General features: G+C 36.0%; 1 long non-coding RNA gene across 2 annotated transcripts; it reads left to right on the top strand.

Moving 5' to 3' along the window:
- The first annotated feature begins 357 nt into the window (after positions 1 to 357).
- LOC118149962 (uncharacterized) lies at positions 358 to 24,163 on the top strand. Of its 2 annotated transcripts, none has more exons than XR_013530680.1 (4): positions 358 to 426; positions 5,171 to 5,284; positions 5,447 to 5,571; positions 23,860 to 24,163. It is a non-coding gene; the product is annotated as an uncharacterized LOC118149962 (long non-coding RNA). The 2 variants fall into 2 exon arrangements; XR_004737741.2 differs by lacking the exon at positions 23,860 to 24,163 and adding an exon at positions 5,685 to 5,816.
- Positions 24,164 to 24,240: the final 77 nt, after the last annotated feature.

Here is a 24,240-nt window from a genome sequence, read left to right as displayed (position 1 = left end):
ATTATAATCTAGAAATTAATTTTATATCAGAGTGTTTCTTGCTCTGATGTAACTGATCTGTAGTAATCAACTATTCAGCAATACTTCTAACTATTCTGAATGGTGAACGATGTTTCCTTCCCAAAGTAAAATGGACAGAGAATGAGAAAAATGTTACCAAAATGGGATGATTTCTGTATTGTTTTGTGTGATTTATCAATGTACAGAAGACACAGATAACCTGATTCCAGTTTTAGATCTGTCTACATGGAACATTGCCAATACAGCAGCAAATGACAAAGGACAATGGTGGAACAACAGAACATTCTGGCTCTTGAAAGTTCTCTTGACTGGGTGCGGTGGCTCAAGCCTGTAATCCCAGCACTTTGGGAGGCCGAGGTGGGTGGATCACGAGGTCAAGAGATCGAGACCATCCTGGTCAACGAGGTGAAACCCCGTCTCTACTAAAAATACAAAAAATTAGCTGGGCATGGTGGCACGTGCCTGTAACCGCAGCTACTCAGGAGGTTGAGGCAGGAGAATTACCTGAACCCAGGAGGCGGAGGTTGCGGTGAGCCGAGATCGCGCCATTGCACTCCAGCCTGGGTAACAAGAGAGAATCTGCGTCTCAAAAAAAAAAAAAAAAAAAAAAAAAAAGAAAGGCTTTTTTTTCGAAAGGCTATGTGTTATTCTGCTTATATTTCCCTGGCTAAAGAAAACCACAGAGACGATCTTGATTTCATTGTGATGGGCAGGTAAAATCTCCCCCATAAAAAGGGGAACTGCAAGTCGCATGACCAGGTTTGATGAATGGACAAGGAAGCAAACCCTACCAGAGGGATTAGCAGCAAATATTTAAAAACAATTATAGAATCAATCTCAGGACATAGAATTACTATATATGAAAAGGTTATCTATAAATAGTAGGTAATAAAGGTCAAAACTACTCAAACACCAGTAATTTCTTTCTATTACTGTCCTAATTAATTACACAGACAACAGTTAATGTTCTAAATCTTGATGCCTGACACTCGAAGTTAATTCTTTGATACCTTTTTTTAAAATTCTAATTAAAAAATGGTGGAAGGAAAGAAGGCAGGAAGGAAAGGAAAAGGGAAGGAGGAAAGAAAGAAGGAGGGAGGGAAAGAAAGAAAGAATGAATGAGGGAAGAGGTAAGGAGAAAATATAGAGAAAGGGAAAGCAAAGAAGGGAGAGAACGTTTTTGTATGCGTTCTTGTTTATCCGGTACCAAAGTGTTTCTTTAGATGTAGAACTTATAGTGTTAAAACCAGGAAAGTCTGGGCAAACTGAGATGGATAGTCGCTATACTTGTACACAGACTTGATGAAGAAACAGTGTATAGACAGCAACAGAATCAAGGAGGAGAAAGTACAAATTTGCCTATCGCAGTTACATGTACGCTGAAAGAAGAAATGATATTCCTGAATGAGAGACAAAAGACTTTGTTACTTAGAGCAACGGAAGTGGATCTTGGACGTTTTCTGTGCTTGTTCCCCTGGGCCAAGTCCCAACAGGGTGAGGTGAAAGAATGCAAAGGTGCAGCCACACACACAGTGACTTGTGTTTCAGTAAGGATCTCTGAGGTTAGGGAACCAGGATCTTTTAAGTAGGCTGTAAGCTTGCCTGATTTTAGCTCCAGAGGGAAACACTGTCTTTATTATACTGGAGAAATCTTTATTACACTGAACAGGAAGTGTGCCTGTCATTGTCTCTGGTTGGAGACATTATTGTTATCTTTCCAGGCTTTTTGCAATGGAAATATCTGTGAAAAGATAATCCCAAATAAAACTAGTCATTATCTCAATTGGCATATATAGAGAATTGGGCTAGACCCATGGAGAATAATCTCCCAAATATTTTTATTTCTAAAACTGTTATGAGATGCATTTTAGCATTTGAATGGGATATCGGGAAGGAAAAGTTGATATTTTCTCTGCTATAACATAATTATTTAACACAAGTTTTGCAAAACTTGGGCATAAAGAACAGCTATACTGGGAATTACGACAGGGTTCTAAAAAAGTGAAACTTCTTTTAGTCATATATAAATGACTAATATAAATATATTAGAATAGAGTGAGGAGAGAAAAGGTCTTTATTATTATTATTATTGTTATACTTTAAGTTCTGGGATACATGTACAGAACCTGCAGATTTGTTACATAGGTATACGTGTGCCATGGTGGTTTGCTGCACCCATCAACCCATCATCTACATTAGATATTTCTCCTAACACTATCCCTCCCTTCTTCCCCTACCCACTGACAGGCCCCAGCGTGTGATATCCCACTGTGTATCCATGTATTTTCATTGCTCAACTCCCACTTATGAGTGAGAACATGTGGTGTTTGGTTTTCTGTTCCAGTGTGAGTTTGGTGAGAATGATAGTTTACCGCTTCATCCATGTCTCTGCAAAGAACATGAAATTATCCTTTTTCATGGCTGTAGAGTATTCCATGGTATATATTTGTCACATTTTCTTTATCTAGTCTATCATTGATGGCCATTTGGGTTGACTCCACGTCTTTGCTATTGTGAAAAGTGCTGCAATAAACATACGTGTGTGCATGTGTCTTTCTAGCAGAAAGATTTATAATCTTTTGAGCATATACCTAGTAGTTACATTGCTTAGTCAAATGGTATTTCTGGTTCTAGATCCTTGAGGAATTGCCACACTGTCTTCCACAATGGTTGAACTAATTTACACTCCCACCAACAGTGTAAAAGTATTCCTATTTCTCTGCATCCTCTTCAGCATCTGTTGTTTTCTGACCTTTTAATGAATGTCATTCTAAATGAAGTGAGATGATATCTCATTGTGGTTTTGATTTACATTTCTCTAATGATCAGTGATGATTACCTTTTTGTCATATTTGTTGGCTGCATAAATGTCTGTTTTTGAGAAGTGTCTGTTCATATCCTTTGCCTACATTTTGGTGGGGTTGTTTGATTACTTTTTACATTAAAAGTCTTCTGTAGATTCCAGATATTAGCCCTTTGTCAGATGAGTAGATTGCAAATTTTTTCTCCCATTCTGTATGTTGCCTGTTCACACTGATGATAGTTTCTTTTGCTGTGCAGAAGCTCTTTAGGTTAATTAGAACTCATTTGTCAATTTTGGCTTTTGTTGCCATTGCTTTTGGTATTTTAGTCATGAAGGCTTTGCCCATGCTCGGTCCTGAGTGTTATTGCTTAGGCTTTCTTCTAAGGTTTTTATGGCTTCAGCTCTTATGTTTTAGTCTTAATCCATCTGGAGTTAATTTTTGTATAAGGTGGAAGGAAGGGATCCAGTTTCAGTTTTCTGCATATGGCCAGCTAGTTTTCCAAACACCATTTATTAAACAGGGAATACTTTCCACATTGCTTGTTTTTGTCAGCTTTGTCAAAGATCAGATGGTTGTATGTGTGTGGTGTTATTTCTGAGGCCTCTGTTCTGTTCCATTGGTTTAAATACCTATTTTGGTGCCAGTACTATGCTGTTTTGGTTTCTGTAGTCTTGTTGTATAGTTTCAAGTCAGGTATCATGATGCCTCCATTAATATTGTTTTTGTTTTTGCTTAGAATTGTCTTGAGGTAATCATGTGATTTTTGTCATTGGTTCTGCATAATTCCGTGATGAATTATGTTTATTGATTTGCATATGTTGAATATTCATCTTTGGGATGAAGCAGACATGATTGTGGTGGATAAGCTTTTGGATGTGCTGCTGGATTTGGTTTGACAATATTTTATTGAGGATTTTCACATCAATCTTCTTCAAGGGTATTGGCCTAAAATTTTATTTTTTGTTTCTGTTGTATCTCTGCCACGTTTTGGTATCAGGATGATACCATTCATTCATAAAATGAGTCATGGAGGATTCCATCTTTTTTTTATTATTTGGAATGGTTTCAGAAGGAATGGTAACAGCTCCTCTTTGTACCACTGGTAGAATTCGGCCATGAATTCATCTGGTCCTGAACTTTTTTTGGTTGGTAGGCTATTAATTATTGCCTCAATTTCAGAAATTGTTATTGTTCTATTCAAGGATTTGACTCCTTCCTAGTTTAGACTTGGGAGGGCTAATTTACAGGCACATACTCCTAAGTTAGGTTTTTAATCTTGTTTACCTCTTAACCTAGGATGCATTTTGTCCAAAAGGAATTAAATATAAAGGTATGGAGTCCTTATCAGCCCATATTTTGTTCACTTTAACAATTCTCCCCTTTTGATAATTTTCTCAACTTTGAGAGATAGACAAAATTTTCATTATTGATGTCACCATAACCATTGTAAATGTACTTATTTGGTCTTGAAACCCACTGGGAAACAGCAGAACAGTGTGTTTTGCAAAGGTAAGAATGATAACTGAGTAGAGGGTATCTCTATGCTGGAGCATCTTGTTTACAGGAAAACACCAAAACCCTGTCTGTTCTATGTGTTTCCTTAAAGTCTTAGTTTGACCATGTTGCATTTAGCATGAGTGACTCCATTTTAGTTTGGTTGGCCTGTTGGGGTCTAGTGTGTGAGCTTATTCCAAATCAATAGCCTTCAATAATGTTATTTAAAAGAAAAAACGACAACCAAAAAAAAAACCCTTTTTGGTCAGGTTGTCACTTGGGTGAGAGTGTGACCAAAACTTAGGGGCTTAGTGCCACTCTGTTACCATCATCATGGGTTTCCTGTTTCATCACATTTTCCATAGGTTTTGGTATCTTCATGGTAGCAAATTTCTTTCAGCTCTTGCTATTTCAGTTGAAGTTCTAGAGATGGCTGCATGCAAACATTTAAAACTTTTGAGAGAATATGGCACACCAGCAAGACTATTATTATGACTATTGGGAGGATGATACCAAGAGTTTGGAATATGCTCCTTATCCAGGGTCCCCATAAACCAAACCACCTAAAATTAAATAAAGAATGAGCTAAAGAGTCTACTCACTTGACTAAGTCAACTTTTCATTAATCTTCTCAACTGAATTTCTATAATCTGCATTTGATAAATTTCTTTATAGGTCGTAAGTGCCAGCAGCTGCACGGGTACTTTTCTGTTTATCCAATTCTATTATTTAGAATAACTTTCACAAGAGAATTTAAAGTCTGTTGCATAAAAATAGCCTTAATAGTAGAATCTGTTATACAGCTTATCAAAAGGTATACATTTCTAATTATTGCCTCTTTTATTCTAAAGCATGGAAGAAGGAACTAACAAATGATGTCCTTGTAGAAGAGTAATGTCTCCTGACAATGTTCTCTTTAGTCCATGATGTGGGATAAGAGGAGGTTTTACTGATTATGAGGCAACGTATGTACCACTAAAGTTTCTCACCTACACTGGGCCTTCATCTTTTACCTATCGCAGTACAAATTTTTATATGTATAAGAATGGATACAAAATTCTTCACAAATAAAAGTACATCCTGTAAGTGCACATAATAGACACCCTTTTAATTTCTACTGTTCATAGAGACATAAGGAGGAAAAACATTTTCAAAGATAAGAATACCATGATAATAGAAGTCTTGATTTGTGATCTTGGGAAAAGCTGTTCACATGAAGAATGTCATCTTCTTCTGGAGAGAAACTTTCTCAGTAAGTTTTAACTTAAGGGCTCCAATGGGTGTACAGTTCCAAAAGTGTTGGGGTACCCTTCTCAGTTGTTATATTATAAACCCAAGGTTCAAGTTCCCAAAATTTTGTTGCAGTGTGGATGGCAAGGTCAGTCTTTCACTGATGTTCTCAGAATATCCAGTCTTCAGGTTCTAGATTGTGAAGAGGTTGATTGCCCTCAGTGAACCACGAAAAAGCTTTCTTTACTTGGTGAAAATATACTGTGGCATAATAATTAACTGTTATAATAAAAATATGATTTGAAAGTAACAAGGAATCTCTTTATAATTGTTTAAATGGCTCATCAGGTAGCCAAATGTACCTGAAGATTTTATTGTCTTCCTAGAATTATTGAATCAAACATTGGTTTTAAATTATTTTTGTAATTTATAAGCCACCACATCAATATATTCAATTGGATTTTTTAAATCTTTTCCATGATGAATCATGTAGATTTCTTAGCTGTACATTTCTGACTAGTAAATCAGATAAGGAATTATCTTCTACATGGAATCGATTTAAAATATACAGTAATAGAAACTATTATATGTTTGCCCATTAAATCATTTTCTTTCATTTCTTACATATTCATTTCTGTAAGACTGAAGAGTTAATATTGAGTCACAAAGAAGTTGGGGTGTTAAATCTTAGTGGATGTATAATTATTTAAAATGGACTTTAAAAAACATAGTCTTGAATCTCAGTAACCCAGTGGCTGATCCTACTATTTATTTGCCATATCTTGTGTTTTATGATCTGCTTTGTATATGTTGACACTTTAATCATTAAATGCTTTTTGGTTTATCATATTTTAACATGGGGCATCAAAATCTTTAAAATGTATTGCATTCAGCATATATTTAGGTAATAAATGCTAGAATACCTATTTTTATTGGCAGATGGGTTAAACGGAAAGTATAATTCAGCAATAAAAAGCTTTATCAATAGCTTCGGATATTTTGGCTCTCTTCCAGCTGCCTAATATTGACAGTTACTACTCATGTCCTAGTCATAAGTATTTTGGAGAATAGGAGTTCAGATTGCTAATCTACTTACACAATAATCTAATTGCTACCTCTTCACTTAAAGCAATAAAATTTCATTTGAATCAGATATTCCATCTGCTAATCTTGAAATTTCAGACAAACAAACTGAAAAAAAATCAATCACCATTCCACAGCATGCTCTACAAGTTTTAGGGTTCCTACGAGGCTACGGAATTGAGTGTGATAACTGATCTAAAAGGCAAGGTAAAAAGAGAATAGAAAGAATATGAGTTATCACTATTTTAATATATATCGAACTATTCATGCATGAATTTTAAACTCTGTGACTTGTACCTTCAATTTCTGAATTATGATGCAATTTTGTAAGTTGTGGTAGATGCTATTACTATCCCACCCAGATTGCATCTCCAAAGGCGTGCCCATCCTTTAGCAGTTGTGAATATTGGCTGCCAACTGTTCCTAGCTGCCCACTTCTCAGGAGAAACACCTTCAGGTAAATGGTGATGACTTTGTCAGGTAGCCACCACTGAGAGCGTCCCATGACCTAACTGTCACAAGGGCATGAAAGTTTTGCCCTCTTGCATTTAGAGGTACTTGGTGCCGCAATTAATGCATCAGAGCTTCCTGTGAGATCAGGCTTAAGCCACTGTTTAGCAGAAACCACATTCTTGCTGTTTTTCCTGGCTTTATCCTGTTTTCCTTACTCTCTTCTCCTGAAAGCATACCTCAGTTTAATCTCTTTATAACAAGAATCCCCATCACAGGTTTGAGTTCTTGAAAATCATACCTAACCTGTAAAACTACCTACTAATAGAAACAAAAATGTTATTATTTATTTTGTATTAATATCATATGTTCTTAAGAAAACTACAAAGTCTAGTGTTGAGTAGTAATTTCTCTCTGCTAGGTATTAAGCAAATTGTTTAAATATATCACTTCAATTTGTAACTCCTAAAACATTATAAGTGGTGGTTGCTAAAACTATTTTTTTCCGTTTTACAGATTAATAAACTGAGGCAAACAGAAACTAAGTAACTTGGAAAATAAATGAGTAAAGAAATAAAATGCATGCGACCTGTTATGGATTATAAGAATATGCCTCATGTTTTACATACAGAGAAATAAATCTGAGATTTCAGTCAGTACTTCACAGACTTATACTAATATACCAGTCATAATGAGAGGATAGGTAGTAAATTATTGCAGAGAAAAATAAAATGGATTAAGGGAGATTGGGACACTTCTATGTGTAGGTGTGAGTGTGTGTTTATCCGTCTTTACTAGTGGTGGGTGGGGTAGGAATCTTTTGGTCGTTTTTTGCAGTTCCTGCTGTTAAGGTGAGCTGAGCTAGGAAACAAGTTAGAGAGGGAGTGACGTGTGTAGGTATCTTGAAGCAAAGCATTCGAAGCAATGGAACAGCAAGTTCACAGGCCCGGAGGTGGGAGTAGCTTGGATGTGTCGGTGAGAACATAAGGAGGTGACAGAGGCTTGAGCGAGGGTGCAGTGAAAGAGGAGGCATTTTGTTTCCTGTCGGTGAGATGGAACACCAGTAACATCTCGAACTTACTCTGTCTCCCACCTCCTAAGATTTCTTTAGGTCTGCGGTTCTAGGGCAAGAGTAGAAAATAGTGAAGCAGTTAGGAAATGTTTATAATTTGTGAGGACAGATAAAAGAAGGTAGCTTGGATCAATGTGCTGATAAGAAAATTGTGAGAAGAAACCACATTCTAAACATACTTTAAATCAAATGTTTATTTGTATAAAGAGTTAAACAAAATTATTATTCCTAGTCAGTTGCCCTGATAATGACTCTTAGTCCCTGCTGGGACTAGGCCTTAAAAAATTTTCCTGACCTGTAGATTGAAATATCGAGCTCAAGTGGAATCCTGACTCCCAGGATTCCAGGCAAGAAAGAAGAAACTGCATAATAAAATGGGAAGAATTCATACCAGGGCATGGGGGGATAGGGGTTTCAGAAAGAAACAGGTCTTTGGAGATGGGGAGCCAGATGACAGCATGCAGACTGCTACACTAGGAATTCCTCCCCACTGTTCCTCAAAACTTCCATGTTCCTACATTCTTGAGGTGATTGAATTTCCTGTGGAGAGGCAGCTGCTTCAAAACTAGGCTGACATGGGGATGAAGCAGAGACAGCATCAGGCACCACACAGTGGGGAGGAGTCTGGCAGACCCAGGGTTATGGAAACTTAAGGAACACTTACTGAACTGAGTTTATTAGTCACTTTGTCAGACTTCTAGCCACCAAATCTCATACAAATCCCATACAGCAGCAACATTCTCTGGTGGTTTTATTGTTAATACTATAAAAATATACATTTTTTAAAGTAGGCATTGATAACTAGATACTGTAATTTTCTAACCTTTCTGACACAGTTTCCTGCAGTGCTCACCCCTCCTTCACTCTTTCTTCTCCTTTCCTACCTCTTAAACAAGGAAGGAACTCTGCAAACCAGTGGGAAGAAAGTTCCCCACTGCCTGTTCTCTGAAATTGGACTATATAATTCCGGGGAAAAGCTGCAGCATAAAAATAAACCTAGACCTACCACCCATGTTCCACCAAATTTACTGGTAGGAGGGAGGGGCAAAGGACTTTCATATTAAAAATTCTAGAGAATACTAGTAGCTATCTAGACAACACATTTTCATAAATAGGTATCTTCGATTGTCCATTTGACATTTCTCATGAAGACAGAGGGAAATTCACAAATGCAAACACATTCAATGTATTGGTTAGACACTGATGTTCTTTGTAACCTGTTCGTCTTTGTACCATTCTATAAGAATAGGTGATACGAAGGAAACAGAAGTTTACTGCATATCCCTGCCTAAACGTATAAACTGTTAGCTTGACACTTATTGAACAAAATAAGATGACAAATCTAGTTAATTTTTAACTGTGATTTGTTGTTGTGACATGCCATAGTACCTCTCATATAATCTAATAAATCTAGTGAGCTTATGATAGATTCTGATTGTGAGGAAAATAGAGTTTTAAGATTTTATATTGAAAGTTTCCAAAATGCCAGTTATGGGTTTGCTTTTAAATGAAACATTGTACTTTAAGGAAATTTTTTATTTTTAAGACATTTTAAAAACAGCAGGTATATAGAGTATGCATAAATTCCAGTCATGTTTATGTGGATTATCTCAGTGAAATCCAATATCACAATCACACCTCAAAAAATGAAATTCTAAAAAGCATTATTATTGTTCAAACAGGTAGCTCAGTGGGATCAAAATGAGTGTAAAAGTATACAACTATTGTTTTCCAATAATAGCAAGAAAGTAACAAATGACTTTGGCAGAGGGACGGAATGATATTCTTTATAAATGCTTCTAATTAAAAATAGTAAGTAAGTCTTGCCTGTTGCCTTTAAAATGATATAGCATATTTTGATAATCACAGCAGTAGCCCAAACCAGCTTAAAAAAGAACAGTATCATTTATCAGCTTTCGCATAGGAGGAGAATGTGGGCATGTGGAGACATTTTCAGCAGTTCTGAGCACTGCAACTTATTTGTATAAGGAGAAGCCAGTTTAATGCTTTATGACTTAAAGAAGTCATTTAAGTGGGCGTTCTATTTATATGCACAGATATAGCTACTGTCAGTGGGGTGACAAAATCTAATTTTATTACGATGCTATTAGGCAAAAAAAGCATAAAAAACTTCATAGTAAAATCTTCTCTCCTATAAATGACTTTTTTTCATATATATGCTGCTTGATAGGAATCTGGCCACATAATGCTTGAACTTACTAAATTTTATATGCGATTTTCTAGTTTATTTTTTTCTTACAAAAATAAAGATGCAGAATTTGAAGTAATCATAGACTTCCCATTAAAATAAATATGCATAGTGATTGTCTATGTACCCTGTGAAGAAAGCTACATTAGCTTCCTTTAATTTTATAACATTTATGGTCTTTTATTGTCACTCATTTCTTCATATGCTTAGTGGAATAATGCCATTTTGTTTTATTAAATGTGAAAAGCATAATTTACAAAGCATTGAAAAGTATTTTTATGTAAATTGAACAAGCAAATCACTGGAAGAAGTTGAATAACAGATAATTTTTATGATAGAGCTAATTTCATTGATGATTTTATTCATATATACTTATATACATATCATATAGAAATTTATATTAAATATTCTGATTGACACACTGATAAGGATTGAATAATGCACTGATGTTGTTTTGTATATATTAATATATATTTTAGTATGTATTTATGTATACTATATATTTACATGTATATATAATATGTATGTAATTTACTACATGTATACATTTAATATGCATTATAAACACATATTAATAATGTATAGTGCATAATTATAATGTACATTAAATATATGTGTACATATTATGAATGAATGTATATTATTATAAAAAACCTTTATAGAACATCACTTGTTAATATATATTAATAATAAATATTTATATATAAAGTTAGATATTTATAATATATTAAATATACACTATATATTTATGTTATATAAATATATATTTATTATATGTTAAATACACATTAATATATATAAATTTGTATAGAACATCAGCTGTCGTGTTTATTTGTAAGAAATTATGTGTATGTAATTATAAAGTAACATATTTATAATATACATTAAATTTGTATTATTTATTATTGTTAATATATTTATCATAAATGAAATATAGTTTTATATAAAGCTTTTATAGAACAGCAGAAGTATATTTTTAATGTTTGTGCATTTTTAAGTTATAAATATTTAATACAAGAGATTTGCTTAAATTTCTGTACTCTCTGAAGTTTTTGTATAATTAACACCACTATTCTAGAAACATTAACAGAATTAATAATGGAAACATGGAAAATTTCTAAGGAAAATGAGAACAACTCAAAGGGAAATTGAGTTCAAAGAAAGTTAATTCAGAGACGTATAATCCTGGTGAAAGAAGGACACCAATTTACTGTTTAATGACAAGACATACCAAATACACCACTTGCAAAACCACTGTCTGATTCATTACAGAGCAGAATTTTGTTGTGTATTAATATATAGTCTTTGTCCCCTGGTGTCTGCAAGGAATTAATTCCAGAACTCCCACCTTCCCCTCAGAGTAGCCCTAAATCCTGGGATACTGAAGTCTTATATAAAATGGTGTAATATTTGCATATCACCTCAACACAGTTTCTCATAAACTTTAAATGATCTCTAGATTATTATAGTACCTAATACAATGGAAATGCTATGTAAATATTTGTTATATCATATTGGTTAGGAAATAATGATTAAAAAAATTAGTCGGTCCATATTCAATACAGGCACAATCATTGTTAACCTAGCTACATTTTTAATACACGGTTGAATCCCAGATACAGGGCCAACTATATGGGCTGACTGCAAAAATCTAAATATTTTTTTCTAATGTTCTATCATAAAAGATTTTTCAGGAACTAAATATTTTTGAAAAATAATTGACTAGAGAATTGTATTATCTTGAACTAGAAGATATGGTGATTCATTTTATTGTGATCCACATTCCATAAACTTAATTTTGCTTTTCCCAAAATGCACAGAAAAGACTAGCAGATGGAGAAAAGAAATTAAAGCTGTTTAAAAACTCAAAGAAAAATTATTTTGTAATTGGAAACCAGAAAATTCCCTGAAGTATGTAGTTTTTTTCTATACTCAGATGCTGCAGTTATGGGCTTTCTTATCTAATTGTTTGCCAGGGCTGGAAAATGTGTTTTTAAATATGAACATTTTTAAAAAATTAAAAGGCTTTAATTCAGTACTAGTGTATATATCTAAAACAACAGGTTTTGCTATGTTCACTGCTTGCTGTTCGCAGCAGTCTCACAGCTGTTTCAATGGTAATGTCCCTCAGACACCTAATCATGGGTTCACAATATGTTCATCCTCAGCTTTTAATATGCATGTATCTTGAGACGCTTCCCAGGGTGACGTAATTTCTGTTCTAATTCTGTCATGGATCATTCTGCTAAGATAAAAGAGAACAAGCATTTTTGCCTGTAAAGAGCTTCCTGAATGGTGAATCTGAAAAAAAAGGAGGCAATGGTTCTTTAACAGCAGGTGACATGTTAAACTTACTAAGGACTGTCCAAAGAAAACACAAATATAACTCTTGGTTTCTGCTCTCATCTGCATTGCCAACACTATAATTCACTCCATAGTCGTTCTCACCTGTTCTATATCCACCATTACTTTATACTGTAACAATGAATGTATTACAAAGTCAGAACATTTTAAAAGATTAAAACTCAAGGGAATAAGATTTACATGTAATTTACAACTTTCTGCTGTTTGCCCAAGGTTAATGTTTTATCATTCAATAATGAGCTCATAAAGTGGAAGGGGATCTGGGAAATCATTTAATCCAAATAACTCATTTTTAAATGCAATTATGTTTAAAAAATTTTTGTGAGCACTCATTCTCTTCGATCCATTTATTATTTTGTGAGTGTATGTGTTCACAGGGTTTTACTTTATTTGCATTAAAGATGAAATGAAAATTTCTGAACACTTAGGTTTACTGACATAAAACATTTGAAAGGAATATGTATATATATGTATATACACATGAATATACATCACCTGCTATTGCCCAACTTTTGGAAACTAATTTGAAGTTTCTTCTTTATCAAGAAAGATCCTCATGAGTCATCTTACTCCAGGCCACTGTTTCCTTGTGATCTATTAATTGTTTACAAAATACTTATCCACTATTATCTTACTACTAAAATTACCGACCCTTTCTTGAACTTAAACATGTATTTTTTAGATCTTTGTGTATACTTTATGCATCAACTTGTCTATCCCTCTAGCCCACCAGGAAATATTTAATGGTTACTATTGTATACCAGGCTCTGTACCTTCTAATCATATTTAATTTTTGGTGGCAATATTGAGAAAATAATTTCTGAGATATCATTTAAAGTTTATCTCCCCCCTTAGTCTCCTCACAGTACTGCTATCATATTCCCCCCTTAGTCTCACAGTACTGCTATCATATTACCCCCTTAGTCTCCTCACAGTACTGCTATCATAATCCCCCCCTTAGTCTCACAGTATTGCTATCATATTCACCCCTTAGTCTCCTCACAGTACTGCTATCATATTCCCCCCTCAGTCTCTTCACAGTACTGCTATCATAATCCCCCCCTTAGTCTCACAGTACTGCTATCATAATCCCCCCCTTAGTCTCACAGTACTGCTATCATATTCCCCCCTTAGTCTCCTCACAGTACTGCTATCATAATCCCCCACTTAGTCTCCTCACAGTACTGCTATCATATTCCCCCTTAGTCTCCTCACAGTACTGCTATCATATTCCCCCCTTAGTCTCACAGTACTGCTATCATATTCCCCCCTTAGTCTCCTCACAGTACTGCTATCGTATTCCCCCCTTAGTCTCACAGTACTGCTATCATATTCCCCCCTTAGTCTCCTGACAGTACTGCTATCATATTCCCCCCTTAGTCTCCTCACAGTACTGCTATCATATTCCCCCCTTAGTCTCCTGACAGTACTGCTATCATATTCCCCCCTTAGTCTCACAGTACTGCTATCATAATCCCCCCCTTAGTCTCACAGTACTGCTATCATATTCCCCCCTTAGTCTCCTCACAGTACTGCTATCATATTCCCCCCTTAGTCTCCTCACAGTACTGTCATCGTATTCCCCCCTTAGTCTCCTCACAGTACTGCTATCATATTCCCCCCTTAGTCTCACAGTACTGCTATCATATTCCCCCCTTAGTCTCCTCACAGTACTGCTATCATATTCCCCCCTTAGTCTCACAGTACTGCTATCATATTCCCCCCTTAGTCTCCTGACAGTACTGCTATCATATTCCCCCCTTAGTCTCCTCACAGTACTGCTATCATAATCCCCCCCTTAGTCTCACAGTACTGCTATCATATTCCCCCCTTAGTCTCCTCACAGTACTGCTATCATATTCCCCCCTTAGTCTCCTGACAGTACTGCTATCATATTCCCCCCTTAGTCTCACAGTACTGCTATCATAATCCCCCCCTTAGTCTCACAGTACTGCTATCATATTCCCCCCTTAGTCTCCTCACAGTACTGCTATCATATTCCCCCCTTAGTCTCCTGACAGTACTGCTATCATATTCCCCCCTTAGTCTCACAGTACTGCTATCATAATCCCCCCCTTAGTCTCACAGTACTGCTATCATATTCCCCCCTTAGTCTCCTCACAGTACTGCTATCATATTCCCCCCTTAGTCTCCTGACAGTACTGCTATCATATTCCCCCCTTAGTCTCACAGTACTGCTATCATAATCCCCCCCTTAGTCTCACAGTACTGCTATCATATTCCCCCCTTAGTCTCCTCACAGTACTGCTATCATAATCCCCCCTTAGTCTCACAGTACTGCTATCATATTCCCCCTTAGTCTCCTCACAGTACTGCTATCATAATCCCCCCTTAGTCTCACAGTACTGCTATCATATTCCCCCTTAGTCTCCTCACAGTACTGCTATCATATTCCCCCCTTAGTCTCACAGTACTGCTATCATAATCCCCCCTTAGTCTCACAGTACTGCTATCATATTCCCCCTTAGTCTCCTCACAGTACTGCTATCATATTCCCCCCTTAGTCTCACAGTACTGCTATCATATTCCCCCTTAGTCTCCTCACAGTACTGCTATCGTATTCCCCCCTTAGTCTCCTCACAGTACTGTCATCGTATTCCCCCCTTAGTCTCCTCACAGTACTGCCATCGTATTCCCCCCTTAGTCTCCTCACAGTACTGCTATCATATTCCCCCCTTAGTCTCCTGAGAGTACTGCTATCATATTCCCCCCTTAGTCTCACAGTACTGCTATCATAATCCCTCCCTTAGTCTCACAGTATTGCTATCATATTCACCCCTTAGTCTCCTCAGAGTACTGCTATCATATTCCCCCCTTAGTCTCACAGTACTGCTATCATATTCCCCCCTTAGTCTCACAGTACTGCTATCATAATCCCTCCCTTAGTCTCACAGTACTGCTATCATATTCCCCCCTCAGTCTCCTCACAGTACTGCTATCATATTCCCCCCTTAGTCTCACAGTACTGCTATCATATTCCCCCCTTAGTCTCCTCACAGTACTGCTATCATAATCCCCCCCTTAGTCTCACAGTACTGCTATCATATTCCCCCCTTAGTCTCCTCACAGTACTGCTATCATATTCCCCCCTTAGTCTCCTCACAGTACTGCTACCATATTCCCCCCTTAGTCTCACAGTACTGCTATCGTATTCCCCCCTTAGTCTCCTCACAGTACTGCTATCGTATTCCCCCCTTAGTCTCCTCACAGTACTGTCATCGTATTCCCCCCTTAGTCTCCTCACAGTACTGCCATCGTATTCCCCCCTTAGTCTCCTCACAGTACTGCCATCGTATTCCCCCCTTAGTCTCCTCACAGTACTGCCATCGTATTCCCCACTTAGTCTCCTCACAGTACTGCTATCATATTCCCCCCTTAGTCTCACAGTACTGCTATCATATTCCCCCCTTAGTCTCCTCACAGTACTGCTATCATATTCCCCCCTTAGTCTCCTCACAGTACTGCTATCATATTCCCCCCTTAGTCTCCTCACAGTACTGCTATCATATTCCCCCCTTAGTCTCCTCACAGTACTGCTACCGTATTCCCCCCTTAGTCTCACAGTACTGCTATCGTATTCCCCCCTTAGTCTCCTCACAGTACTGCTATCGTATTCCCCCCTTAGTCTCCTCACAGTACTGCCATCGTATTCCCCCCTTAGTCTCCTCACAGTACTGCCATCGTATTCCCCCCTTAGTCTCCTCACAGTACTGCCATCGTATTCCTCACTTAGTCTCCTCACAGTACTGCCATCGTATTCCCCCCTTAGTCTCCTCACAGTACTGCTATCATAATCCCCCCTTAGTCTCACAGTACTGCTATCATATTCCCCCCTTAGTCTCACAGTACTGCTATCATATTGCCCCTTAGTCTCCTCACAGTACTGCTATCATATTGCCCCTTAGTCTCCTCACAGTACTGCTATCATATTCCCCCCTTAGTCTCACAGCACTGCTATCATATTCCCCCCTCAGTCTCACAGTACTACTATCATATTCACCCCCTTAGTCTCCTCACAGTACTCCTATCACACCAATGGTTTATGCAGCAACCTTTGAATTTTATAGGCACCATTTTCAAGAGAAAATCAATATTGTTAAGAACCAAATGTCAAATATCCTCTTGAAAAATCATAGCAGAGTCAATAGTCTTGAAAGCCAAAATACTTGAGATTTGCAAAGGCTGGACTCTGTGAAAGAAAAGTCCAAAAATATTGTAATAGTGATGAGTTGCAAAAGCCTGAAGAAACTTGACCCAGAAACTATAGAGCTGTAAAGAAAGCAGAATCGTGTAAAAATTACCTAGTCAGATTAGGTGAAAAACCTACGGTGGAAAACTCCAGAGGCCTAGAATAACTGTGGATAATAGGCTTGTTTTCAATTCCAGAGCAGTATTTCAGTATCCCTTGATTTTAGATTACCATCAGGTAGAAGGTTAGGAGAAATGGGAAAAGAAAAATCCTGAATTGAACGAATTGTTACTCAATAGACATGGACATTTAAGCAAGAGGTTGATTACCTTGACAATCCTGAATTGTCAAGATTGTGACAGATGTCAACATTAAAAATAAAATTCATGTCCAGTTAATTTATTATAAAGCAATAAATACATATATTTATGCACAGTAGTTAGAATATACATTTAACAGTTGCCAGCCACAAAATAAGAATCCATTTCTGGAAGGGAAGACATCCAGGAACTAGGAACTAGCAAGTAAGCAAAACTATGCTTACTTTTTCCATCTCTCCACATATTTCCATAATGATAGTTTACCCTTTATTTCTAGTTATTGTTAACTCTCTTTTAAATATGCCTATGTACCAGATTATTATTACCTTCAGATTTGTCACTTATGGGACCTAGTGCCATCTAACGACGAGATTTCAGTTCTAAGTTACTTAGAGAAGCATTGGTTGGCCTACTCTGATTCATGTTTCTAACTAATCAACTGGGAAAAGATTGGATGGGAAAAGACATGTGAGTCATACATTATAAACTTGGAGACTAGGACCAGTTTTGTCAGGTGATGAGAAAATCTCATGGAAGGAGACAATAGTTAGAAGACTTTCAGATTCATCGTTTGTAATTTTTTATAACATTCTCTTTAAAAAATTGAATAAACATTTAAACATAATAGAAAATATAAATATTATAAGCATTTTAATCATATTTATAGCAGGAGCATGTATTTTTTCTTTCTCATTATGGTGAAACTTTACTAGAGGCCCTAATCTCCATAAATAATCTTATAAACTCAATCTCTAATGATAAGTAAGACTTTTTTCTCAAGTTATTTAAAGTTACATTAATAATTGGATTTAGCTATTACACACCTGACTTGATTTAACAATCAATGATCCCACATCACCAGTTAATTCAGGCAAAATAAGTATTAGTCTAATTATTTTGATTACATGGGATAAAAATATTAATCTGGGTTTAAAATATGCAACTGAACCTGAGATTCCATGAGCTAACATAAATGTTATGAATGTTCTGTAAGTATATACAAATATAATATGTGACATGTAATAAATATCTAAGTATAAAATACAGACATTTTGGGCCGGATGCTGTGGCTCACACCTTCAATCCCATTAATTTGGGAGGCCAAGGTGGGAGGATCACCTGAAGTCAAGAGTTCCAGACCAGCCTTGCCAAACTGGGGAAACCCCATCTCTACTAAAAATACGAAAATTTGTGGCAGGCTCCTGTAATCCCAGCTACTTGGGAGGCTGAGGCAGGAGAATGGCTTGAACCCATGAGGCAGAGGTTGCGGTGACTTAAGATCATGCCACTGCACTCCAGACTGGGTGACAAAGTAAGACTAGGTCTCAAAAAAAAAAAAAAAAAGCAGACAGTCTAAGGTTTTATACTTTGAAAGTACCTTATCATTAAGTAAGTTATTTAGATAAATATGTAAATATATTTGAAAAAAATGTGGTATTAAGAATGACTACATTTTAAATCTATATTGTAGATAAAATATATATACAGTATGTTATATATTGTAAAGGTGAAAGCTTTATAATAAGAGAAACCGGTAGAGCTTTGGAAATCGTATGCTTTATTAACATGTAAATAAACCTAGTAGGAAATTTAAGGGTAAAGTGAATATTAATACTTTCTGTTCTTTTCCAACATGCTGATTATTTTGGTTTTTTTAAAATCTAGAACTGCAAATATGTTGGATGTAATGTCTTCAAATTTTGTGAAGATCTTACATATTAGTCTTGATCCTCATATATAATACCAAATTTTTTTAAATAACTGAAGTAACATTGAGAGAGCAGGTGGTTAGGGCCCTCGTTTGTGAAAGTTTTCTCCAATATCTACATGATTGTCCTGCAAAATCTTCAAGAAAGAGGCAATTACCTATATATCTCCACAATAAAGATAGAGCATTCAGTAGAATGTGATAGTAACCGGGAAGGTAAATGGATTGTCAAACTCTGTCACCTTATCACTGAGAATATTCCACATAAAAATGACAAGGACAATATGTGATGGCCTTAGACTTAAATGACAGCAAAGCAAAAGATAGAAAAGAATAATCACCTCTACACACGATATCTGATTTATTCCTTAGTGTGGGACGGTGAGCTGTATTTCAGATGTCCAAGGTATTGTTACAGACTCAGAATGGTAAAGATGGCACATTTATATGTTGTATCGGTAGAGGGTGATAATTATTGTCCTGAAACAATATTAATACTACTCTTCAAACAGAAGCTTCAGAGTGGGAAGCAAAACCGTGGCAGGAAATAAATTGATATAAATTTTGTGACTCAGCTAATGACAACTTCCCACTGTGAAATATACCAAGTATCAAAACTGCAATCCTTTACAACATCCCGAACTAAACTACTATCCTAGAAATCCAAGGTAACTGACACAGATACAAGCTTCAGCCTGTGGTGGAGAGAGAGAGCTATGGCTGGAAGGTTGCTCAAGGGACAATGCATTCTTCTCTACGACTGGCTTCTGACTCACAGTCTGAACTAACTAGAAAACTGCAAACTGCTTTTTAATTTGGCTAAAGCACATTTTGACCCTCAAATGCTCTCTTTATTTCTTTTAAATATTCATTTGTCACCATAATTAACATAAATGAGGCATGCCCTTTGGTAGAAGGGGAAGACTGAAGCACGATGCTACCAGCATTTGAAGTTAGGAATAGAAAAGTGGCTGGATCAGGAAAAGCCTCAGGAGTGAGCATTGCATGGCGGACATATTGCATTCATGATTTTCCGGGAAGGAATCAACTAAAGACTGTAGTAAAGACTAATTTCTCCACTACGCTTTATAGAAGGAAGGTGAAGTCCTAAGAATTTTTTCCTTCAATCCAGACATCAAAACAGATTAATACCAAATACCAGAAATTTGACTAAAGCCTATGTCCTTCTATTTAACTCTAGCTAAATATCAGAATTGTGTTTATTGTGGTTAAATATAAATATCATTAAATTTACTATTTAACAATGCTTAAGGCGGCCGGGCGCGGTGGCTCACGCCTGTAATCCCAGCGCTTTAGGAGGCCTAGGCGGGTGGATCACGAGGTCAAGAGATCGAGACCATCCTGGTCAACACAGTGAAACCCCGTCTCTATTAAAAATACAAAAGATTAGCTGGGCATGGTGGTGTGTGCCTGTAATCCCAGCTACTCAGGAGGCTGAGGCAGGAGAATTGCCTGAACCCAGGAGGCGGAGGTTGCGGTGAGCCGAGATTCTGCCATTGCACTCCAGCCTGGGTAACAAGAGCGAAACTCCGTCTCAAAACAAACAAACAAACAAAAAATAATGTTTAAGTTTACAGTTCAGTGGCCATAAGTACATTGTTGGGAAGCAACTAAAACCACCCATCTAGAGAACTGTTTCATGTTCCCAGACTGAGCCTCTGTACTCCTTAAATAATAGGTCCTCGTTGTCTCTCTTCCCAGCCCTTGGCAACTTCCATTCTACTTTCTTTATCTATGAATTTGACGACTTCATCTAGGTATGTCAAATAAGTGGAATCATACAGTACTTTTCCTTCTGTGACTGGACTATTTCACTTAATTTAATGTCGTCAAAGTTTATCCATGTTATAGCATGCACTGGACCTTCCTTCCCTTTTAGGGCCAAGTAGTATTTCATTGTATGAATATACCACATTTTGTTTTTCTATTCATCCATTCCTGGACACTAGAATTACTTCCGCCTTTGGCTGTTGAAAATAATGCTGCCATGAACATAGGTGTAGAAATACCTGTTGGACTCACTGCTTTTTTTCAATTGCTGGATCGTATGGTAATTCTACATTTAATGCTTTGACTCACCGTCATATGATTTTCCATAGCAGCTGCATCACTTTATATTCTCACCAGCAATTCAGAAGAACTCCAGTTTCTCCATATTTTTGTCAAAATTGGTTATTTTCTCTTTGACTGTATGTATGCCAGTATTTCATCATCATTTTATTGTGTGTGAATTGGTATATTATTATTGTTTTAATTGCATTTCCTTAATAATGTCATGTTGAGCATGTCACCATGTGCTCATTGTCCATTTGTATATCTCCTTTGGAGCAATAGCAATTCAAAATCTTTGCCCATTTTTAAATTAAATTGTATATGTTATTGCTGTATCATTATTATTTTATTTGTTACTGTAAAAGTTTTTTATTTATCCTGACCTTACTGACATCTGCATTAAATTCATACTTTTACCACTTTCTAGTCAATATAATGATCTAGTGGTGTCAATAAATGTTATTTCATCCATGAAGTTAACAAAAATTATTATAAATGGCCACTATTAGAATAAAATGGGTGACAAATACTACTAATTTGGAAGTAGCAGAAATACCAAGAGGAGGATGAAAATGAGGAGAATAAGAAAAACAGAATTTAATAACAGTAGAGATTGGAATCTATATGGAGTGAGATTGGAAAGTTTCTAATACAATGCAATGATAAATGTTTGAGGTAATATATACCTCAGTTACTCTGATATTATCATTACGCATTGTATTCCTGCATCAAAACAGCACATGTGCATCATAAACATATACTTCTACTATGAAACCATAAAAATTTAGAATAATAATACTTTAAAGGGACTAGGTATAAATTTCATGAAATACCAAGAAATGGTAAAATGACAGAAAGCCAAATATTTAAGTGATTTTGGTAAATACAAATAAATAGAAATTTTGCAGGCAGTGACCACTTTCACCCAACCATTGTGTGTTTAATAGTTTCCAACTTAATAATAATGCAACATAACAGTAATTGTTGGAGATATCGGTTGGTAACCTAGGATCAGAGGTAACAGATCCATGGCAGTTTCCTTTGGTTTTAGAATTCCTGAGAAAGGTGGAGGGAGTGAAGTTATCGGGAACACTTGTATGTCCCTGATACTCTATGATACATAGAGTTTGGACACATCAGGAAGTCTCAATTCTTTCAATACCTCTTGCTACTGAAACTATGATCCTAGCAGAACTTATTCTAAACAATTAAGTGTTTTTTTAAGGAATTCTATAAGTATCATCCCATCCTGTTAAATATTGTCCTTTCCTGTTCCATGAAAGAATTTCAGCCATAACAAGGCACATTATCTTCCTAGAGGAGGGACCAGAATCTGTATCTGGTTGGTATTAAAAAATATCTGGCTTCCCAGAGTTCCCATCCCCTTCCCTCCATTTCCCTTCCCTCCCTTTTCCTTTTTTTCCCTCCCCTCCCCCAGTTCCCTTCCCTTCAGATTCTTCCCTTCCCTCCTCCCTCTTTTTCTTTCTTCTTTCTTTTTTTCTCTTTCTTTCTTTCTTTTTCTTCTCTTTCTTTTTCTCCCTTTCTTCTTTGATTCTCCCATTCTTTCTTCGTTTATTTCCTTCTCTCTTTGTTTTTTCTTTTTTGAGAAAAATCTCTGTATTACCTAAAGATGGACTTGATACTTTGACAAACATCTTTGTTAGGAAGAAAAGATTTCAAGTAAAAAAATAAAATAATTTTAATCTCATGTTTGAATTCTAATAGTGGAGATAAGTCTGCTAAATATTTGTTGATTGAGATACATTGATGTTTATTTGCTGTGAGTGATTTGGAGTTTTTGTTTAGCTGTAGATTACTAGAGAATGTCAAGTTGAAGAGCGAATACAATGCAAAAACACAAAAAGGGGCATAGAGCTTGAAAACTATTTGCTTAAGTAATTTTTTTACTTTAATATCACATAACCAAATATTACATGTCTCAAACTAAGTTAAAAGGAAAATAACAAATTAGAAATAAATATTTGAAACATAAGAACAAGGGTCTTCTATCTTTAATAAAGTGATATTATATATCAGTAAAGGAAGGACAATTCTGCAATAGAAATAAAGGCAAAATATTTTTAACATATTCCTTGGCAACAGAAGAAATGCAAAAATCTAGGAGACCTACTTAAGTTTTATGTTCCCCTTGAATTAAGAAATAAAAACAATTCATGTAGAAGAAGAGGGCATGGCAAACCTGATTTTCCTAATCTATGAGTACTTTCAATTGGCATAAAAATTTTACATAACAATTTGACGACATTTATAAAGAAGCTTAGAAATATCCACAGCTTTCAGCTTGGAAATTCTATTTCAATGGCTGTCTCTAAGGAAGTAATCAAATATCATTTTCAAGAATATTTGTGGAAACATTATTTTCAAGAGCCAAAACACACACGTGAGCATGCGTGCACACACACAGGCAAGCAAAGCTTAAATTCCACAAGAGTTTTCTGTTGATTAAATTATAGCACAAAGAATATTTGTTGATTATGACACTAACTTCAAGTCTAGCACTACTTTTGGGCCAATAAATATGCTTTCAAAGGCATAACAAAATTGTGATAAGATGCTAAATGAACATTCTTGGATAAAAATATAATATACAGCATAGTCTTGATACTTTTGAAAAAGTATTCTTCAAATCATTAGGTAATAATTTACGGAGATCACATCCTGTATGATCTCTCCCTGTATCTGTCTCATTTATCTCTCTCTCTCACACGTATACACACATATTTCTTTCTCTTTCATTTATCTTGCCATTATTTCAAAGGTTCATTGTCTACTATTTAATAAGCATTTTAATACATTTCAGGTTGAAAATGTGGAAACGATGACTTGAGAAGATATCATAAGGCTGGAAACTTAATTTGAATTGATTGATTTAAAGTGGGAACTTTAAGGAATGAAGAAATAAAACCAAAGCTATGACTTCAAGAACTAGCTGTAGATGACCAATGTAGGTAAATGCTTACAGTGCACTGATGGTGGAAACTGGGAAAAAAATGTAAAATGGAAGAGAGACAGAAGAAAAGAGGGAGAAAATAACTCTCCATTTTTTAATTGTTAGAACATAAGTAGTACTTTTCATGCTTAGCATTTTCTTTTTATCTTGTTACCAAGAGCTACGGCCCAAAGCTAGGATTTATACTTGATTCTGTGAGACTCCAAAAACTGTGGGAATTCTGGGTTGTGA

The sequence above is a fragment of the Callithrix jacchus genome, chromosome 21, assembly GCF_049354715.1.
Source record: "Callithrix jacchus isolate 240 chromosome 21, calJac240_pri, whole genome shotgun sequence".
Classification (NCBI taxonomy): Eukaryota; Metazoa; Chordata; class Mammalia; order Primates; family Cebidae; genus Callithrix; species Callithrix jacchus.
This window is presented reverse-complemented; position numbering and strand designations above follow the sequence as displayed.